General features: G+C 45.0%; 1 long non-coding RNA gene across 1 annotated transcript in view; it reads right to left on the bottom strand.

The window, feature by feature from the left end:
- The window catches only part of LOC111863440, a 16,503-nt gene extending 14,439 nt beyond the window's left edge, over nucleotides 1-2,064 (bottom strand). Inside the window, exon 1 of the long non-coding RNA XR_002842601.2 lies at nucleotides 1,939-2,064. This is a non-coding gene — a long non-coding RNA (uncharacterized LOC111863440). The remainder of the gene's footprint in view (nucleotides 1-1,938) is intronic.
- Nucleotides 2,065-7,381: the final 5,317 nt, after the last annotated feature.

A 7,381-nucleotide genomic window follows, 5' to 3' on the forward strand; every position in this document is an offset into this window, starting at 1 on the left:
GGCGGCCCTCCGCGGCCAGTTTCTGGTCCCTACACCGTTTCTTCGGTTCTCCGACCGGTATTTTCGGGGCGTCTTCTACGGGGACCTCTCGATGCTCCAGTACGGACTGCATCGCTTCTGGGTGGGGCTCAATCTTTTCGTGGGTGGTTCTCCTCTCTTCCCCCCAGGCGTTCATGTCGACTTTCAACTTCTTGGCCCATATGGCGGCCATTTCTCGCCATGGTTTCCAATCGGCCATCAGCTGTGCGTGTCTGGCTTCCGCCTTGGCCTGGTTTGCCTCCATTTCTTCCTTGTAGGCTTTCCTATCGGCCGACGCCTTTTCTTGGTCAGCTTTTCTGTCTTCTCGCATGGCCGGCAGGAGTTCCATTATTTGCTGCATCTCCATTTTTTCTCTTTGTGGTGGACGCGTGTTAAAGTTCGAAGTCACTTCTGACACCAGTGTAGCGTGTCTTGAGTTCGAATCTTGTGGGTCACGTGTATAAGTCTTATCCCACAATATTATAAACACAGCACATATCACGTCTCTGCTGTTTATAACTTCATAGCAAAGAAAACACGCCATTCATAACAGTTTGAACGAGGAAACCTCTACCAGAAGCAACACGATTTTGCTGCAAGACAGGCATATGTAACGATGACTTACCGCAGCTAAACTCGTGTATCATTAAATACTGTTCTACTGACAACAGGCCAGCGAAAAATCTAACAATCTACAGCAAAACCATCAATTATTATGGGCGTTATAACATAGGTGTGCAGCTGGACGAAACATTGACGTCGAACCCCCACAGACGATTTAAATACCTTGATGAAACATACACGTCAAACCACGCTGAACGGTTAAGAGGAGAGTGAATTCAGGCAATGTTTGCTACCATTCAGTCCAGAACCTTTCGTCAACTTGTTTGCTGTCTAAGACATAAAAATTTACATATGCAAAACTATAATTTTGCCTCTGGTTTTATATGGGTGTGAAAGTTGGTCTCTGACATCAAGGGAGGAACACAGGCTTAGGGTGTCTGAGAACATGGTACTCAGGAGAATATTTGGACTGAAGAGGGATGAAATGATAGAAGGTTGGAAAAAACTGCATAATTAGGAGGTTCATAACTTGTTCTCTTAGAATGATCAAGTCAAGGAGGATTAAATGGGCAGGTCATATGGTACACATGCGGAAGAAGAGGAATGCATGTAGAATCTTGGTTAGAAAGCCAGAAGGAAAGAGACCACTGGGAACACCTTGATGTTGGTGGGAGGATGACATTAAAATGGATCTTAGAGAGAGAGGACTGGACTGACCTAGCTCAGGATATGGACCAGTGGAGGACTTGTGAACACAGTAATTAATCTCCAGGCTCCATAAATTGCTGGGAAGTTCTTGAGTACCTGTGCAAATGGTGGCTTCTCAAGAAGGGCTCAGCTCCATAGTTAGTTATACGATTGAAATATTAAAGGACTTCTTTTAATAACTGAAGAATTTTTAATGTCATTTATATTGTCCATTCACCACATAAACTTTGCTTAACTGCAAATCATTTTAAAGTACTGGATACCTTGCAGGTCAGTTTAAACAATTATACACTAGGAAGTAGCTTTTGCAGACTGAAGTCAACTCGAGGAGCTGTTAAAATCTTTGTTAAAAATAATATGAAATTAAGCGAGATAGGATTAATGCAAAAATTGCAAAGAATAAGATTGTTGTGCTCTACAACTGAATGCTAAACTTGGTAAATTATGTTTTATAGCAACATAGAGAATATACAGCGAATTTTGTGAAATAAGACATTTTTGTGCCTGTTTTATAAATTGTTAAGCTTTATGCATATTCACCAGGAGCAATTTCACCAGGGGTAAAGCAGCCAGAGGTTGAAGCTGACCACTGATCTCCAACTAGTGCAGAGGTCAAGAATACGTGGATCAATAGTAATTCATACTTACCTTGAAACTATATTTCAGTCTTCAATAATTTTCAATTTCTTTCTGTACAAAGTATTTCAATTCTTCCACCCCCTTGTTTTCTGAAACAAGGAATGTACACATTAGTTTCAGGAAGAAGTGTGTGAATAGTGGATAAGATTGGTTGGTGGGTTATGAATTTTGGGGTACTACTAATTTATGTGATAATTATCCTTTAAGAGCCTAGCAAAACCATATGGAGACCTTTAAAGTATAGCCAAGGGGCCATGCGACACCGTATGGGTGCGCGCAGTCCACGCGTGCGCACAGTGTTTTAAAATCTAATTTTAAGATAGAAATTCTTGTTCTACTTACATTATTTTTGGGCACCAGCTTTATAAGTAGACAGTCTTCCCTCCTGCATCATCTAACTGAATGTTGCCTTTGTGTGGTACTGTTGGAAACATCCGGAAACACAGAGTCCGACGTTGCACTCTGTGCATTTTGTCCGGATGTAACGCCGTTTCCCACATGAAGAGCACACAGGACACCTCAGTCTCTTATTAGAGGAAGTCGGCCAGTGATGTCGAGTGGCTTCCTCTAATCGAGATATCGCCGATGACACAGCAGGTCGATCCATGAACCGTTGAGGGCGAGGTGGACCCCTTCCAGCATGTTCCAGTATGTTGCGCACAAGGGCGAGACGAAATTCTCTGTGTGACAATTTCACGCCACAGGATGACAACAGGATGAAACTGTTCACAATCGTCAGATTCAGGAGATGGAAAAATAGTTTATTTGTCCATTTCCAGGTCCGACGACTGATGCTATAACTGTTTGCCATTCTGTCCGCTTTGTCGACATAACCCATGTGCGTGTTGTAGTCAACAACAATCGCTGGCTTCATGGCATTTCCATGCTCATCAAAGAAATTGCCTTCTGCTGGAGGACAGTGCATGTTTGTCAGCATGTAAACGTCACGTTTGTCCTTCCAAACTAGTGCTGTCAAGTTCCATCTCACCCTAACACGGATGTCACCTTTCATCAGTTGAAACTGTCTTCGTCGAAAATCATCAGGCAAGCCCTTCTGATTAGGTCTGACTGTCCCACAGCACGTTATGTCCTTTGTCATCAGTTTGTCAAACAAGTCTGGTGAAGAAAAGAAATTGTCCATGTACAGTTTGTGACCTATGCCGTCAATACGTCTGCACAGGTCCCTAACTGTAACATGTGTTGCTGTCATGTCTTGGTCAGCACGTGTCCTGTCTTTTCCTAGGTAAACCTTCATGTCATAAGTATACCCAGCAGCGTCACAAATTTTGAAGATTTTGATTCCAACACGTTTGTGTTTCTTAGGAATGTACTGGCTAAAAACCACCCTCCCTTTGAATTTAACAATAACCTCGCCTAGGGCCAAATGTTCAGAAGGGTTATAATATTTTCCATATGCGTCACTGAGTGTGTCGAAGATGGTCCGAATTTTCCATAGTCAGTCATAACTGTCGGCATTCCTGTGAGTTTTTGTATTGTCTGCAAAATGAAGAAAGCGAAGAATGTGTAGAAAACGTTCGCGTTTCATTGTGTTAGAGTAGAAAGGCGTGGCAAATTGTTCTGCAGTCGACCAGTAGTCCTTTAGTCTGTCTCTAATGTCATGTCCCATTTGAATGATTATTCCTAGAAACAGAAACATCTCAGAATCAGTCACTTCAGGCTGCGGAGAAGGTCCGTCTTGAAGTCTGTCTAGGTACTGGTGGTAGCACCTGTTCGTCTCATCCACCAGCAGACGGATAATCCCTGAGAAGTAGAGCATGAAAACGCAGAAAGGGGTGGAATCCTTATTTACGTGTGGAGCTTCATTGATATTTAACCCCACAGCTCCACCGGAATAATTATTCACAACCCTCCTGCCATGCTGGGCTGGTGGTCCCCAGGTTGCCGACGAAGATGATGGGTCTACGTCGACTTCAGTTTCTGAGCCCGTTGCTTCCTCGCCACTCTCGGAGTCGTCTGTACCGCAGTCTGAATCGGTGTCATTAATCAGCTGCTTCTCAATTACGGCTTCTTTCATGTGAAATGAAGCCATGGTGGAGAGTTGAAATTGTGATGTTTTCTATACAACACAACACAATGCGCTAGGTGTGAACATTCTGGCAGTGTGGGGCTATTCCTAGAACAGTACCTCTGTGTGGCTAGTCTGAGATATACACAGTCAAGGGTTTCTGAAGGACAAAATACGATAAGACTTCACCCACACTTGTGCATACAGAAAGGTTCTGACTGGAGAATGTGCAATACAAACATAAACGTCCACTCCTTTTGCCAGATAAGACACAGTAAGACAATATCTCAACAGCATGCATTTGTACTGCAGACACGTTTTGTGTAGAAACTGTATGCAAATTTGTGGACAGATGCTTGAAATTGGGGAACAAATTTTTTTTGGAATCAGTGTAACCATTTTCAGAGATCGGAAAATAGGTAAATTACAATATCTAATTCTATATTCTTTCTAGATAAAAGCAGCGTTTATTTCGTTCATTACAAAAATTGTAGAAATCACAGCATTTTCAGTAACATGCTTACAATTTTTAATACTCTACAATGGCGGGCATTTAAATTAACTCCGGCCTGCTGCCATTACCGAAATTTAAATTGCCCTTCTCTTAAAGGTTATAACTTTTAATACATACATCTATTTTTAGATGGATAATCATATGAGGTCTGCCCAAAAAGTATCTGACTATATTGTGACATGTTCACCCCTACCTCCCCAGCTGCATGTAGCGGTAACGTAGCGCTTGCGTAATAGGCAAGTCATCACCCCGCAACTCTCCCCGCGGTGACGTCACGAGCGGAGCCGAAGTGAGCCGAGCAGACCCAAAGCTAGCCGAGTCCCCGCAACCTTGAAGCTATGCAAAGCTAGTCAACAGTGGTGACGTCACCAAGGGGTAACAGCGTCCTAGGCTATACACCACATCACACTAGCAACAGCGAACGGAATAAAAGCCTGCTGAGCAGCAAGTGTGAGTCACTGTGTTATCAACGAGTTCTCAGTTCGCAAGTTACGAACTATAGACGCATGTGCGAGAATCAGTGATAGTTCGGGATAACCAGTTATATCTGGAGTCTGTAATTCAGGGAGACTTGTATAGCTCCCGCGTTATTAGTACGTGAAGACAAGTGAAGATTGTGTTAAGAGCTTTTGTTGTAGGGTTTGTAAACTGTGGAAACCCGTAACATTGTGATCATCAATTGTAGCCGATATTTGTAGATTGTTCAATAAACCAATTAACGATCTCTACGGCGTCTTCAGTAACGAAACACGTTACACTGGTGTCAGAAGTGGGATTTGGACTTACGCACGTGATCAACGGGATTCGAACTCAAGACACGTTACATTGGTGTCAGAAGTGTTACGAACTTAAACACGCCACAAACAGATTGTTGTGCATCAAGTACTTTACTGCTACAAAATGGAGATGCAGCGAATAATCGAAATGCTGGCGAAGGCAGATGCCGACCGAGTGCGGATTGAAAACAAATTAGACGCCGATAGGAAAACTGACAAAGAGGAAATGCTGGCGCCAGCATGAAAACCCATCAAGAAGAGATGAGGGCAAACCGAGTAAAAGCAGATGCCGACCGATTGCGGATGGAAGACAGAATGGAAGCCAACTGAAAAAAAGACAGTAGATTTCCTGGCGAAGCTAGAATTCAGTCAAGAAAAAGCAAATATCATGCTGGCAAAATTATACGCTGATAGGAAAACTGATAAGGACGATGTGCTGAAAGAGATGAAGGCCATGCAAGAAAATAGGAAGACAGACAAAGAAGATTTGATATCCAAATTAGACGCCAATCAAGAGAAGGCGGCGGCCGACAGGAAGGCCGACAAGGAAGAAATCAAGGCCGAAATGCGATCTTTGCGGTCAGATTTGGATGATAAAATCCAACATAGAGTTGAAAACATTTTGGTGATCGTTGAACACGACAAACAGACTCTCCAGTCAGAAATAACTGAGCAGATTGAAGTGTCCCTCTGTGCGCGGACAGATAAAATCCAGGAAGAGCTAACGAAAACATGTGCAGCAATTGAAGAAACCAAACGAGATTTCCAGGCCCGGTTGGAAGTAGTACAGACAAGGTCCGAGCGGGGAATCACACCCACGGTCTTCGCCAGCACAGCTCAGGCACCGACATTCACCGGGAATTCAACGTGGAGTGTGTTCCGGCGACAATTCGAGACCGTGGCAGAACACAACCAATGGTCGGACCGGGAAAAATCGACATACCTAATTACTGCCCTGAAGGGTCGGGCGGCAGAAGTGCTACCCGGCATCCCGACAAATACAACTTATGAGGAAACACTTCAGGCACTAGAGGACCGTTTTGGGGACCAACACTTTGCAGCTGCTTACCACTGCCAGTTAAGAACAAGGATGCAGAAACCTGCAGAATCCTTGCAAGATTTTGCCACCGCCATTGAACTGCTTGCCCTTCGTGCCTACCCCAATCTACCTGCAAACCACATTGGAAGAGAGGCAGGAAAAGCATTCATATATGGCATACGAGATGCCGATATTAAGATCCAGCTACTGCTGGGAGGGGAGAAGACAGTAAATGAGGCCCTCCGACAAGCGTTAGAGCTGCAGGCAGTACTGGTAGCAGCCAGACCTCACAGAGATAGCACCAGGTTCCGACCGTCCCCCACCCAACGAGGAGATGACAATAGACAGCACCAGGACCGAAAAGAAGGACCTCCAAGAAATAAACGGGAATCGCCGGGGAAATCAGAATGGCGACCCAGAAACAACAGGGAAACAAGCTGGAGAAAGGAACAACTGTCGGGAAACGAGCGACGGCCGGCGGAGATGGGCGAACGCCGGCATATGCCTTAAGGCCCCCACATTATGCACTCACCGACATGACAGAGAAAGCCAACACCAGTCTGGTCACCCAGAGGTGGGTCGGTGATAAGCCGTGCCAGGTGACAGTGGACACGGGAGCATACGTCACGGTAGTAAGACCGGATATTGCCGCCAGATGGCCTGAAAGACAGCCAAATCCAGATTTCTCGCTGCAGACTGTGTCTGGAGGATCCCTGCCCATACTGAAAGAAGTTCTGTTGACCCTTACCCTAGGGCGCCAACCTATTACAATGTGGGTTTTCGTCGCGAATATCACAGATGAGCTCATCCTGGGACTGGACATACTGCGCGCCTATGATGCGCCAGTGGATATAGGGCGCCAAATTCTACGTCTGGCGGAAGAAGAATAAGTATCGTTATGGAGTCCTGGGGCAGGACCCCGTCCTTCTAACTTAGTAGTGGCAAAGGACCATGTGATACCCGCACGGAGCGAGGGAATAGTGATGGCTAAAATGAAGAATCATCTGGGAGCAGAGAATGGCCTAGTAGAACAAAGCCCCCAGGCCCACCCGCCTACGTAGCCAGGACCCTGGTTCAGGACTCTCAAGAAGTACCAG

The sequence above is a fragment of the Cryptotermes secundus genome, unplaced genomic scaffold, assembly GCF_002891405.2.
Source record: "Cryptotermes secundus unplaced genomic scaffold, Csec_1.0 scaffold1857, whole genome shotgun sequence".
NCBI lineage: Eukaryota > Metazoa > Arthropoda > Insecta > Blattodea > Kalotermitidae > Cryptotermes > Cryptotermes secundus.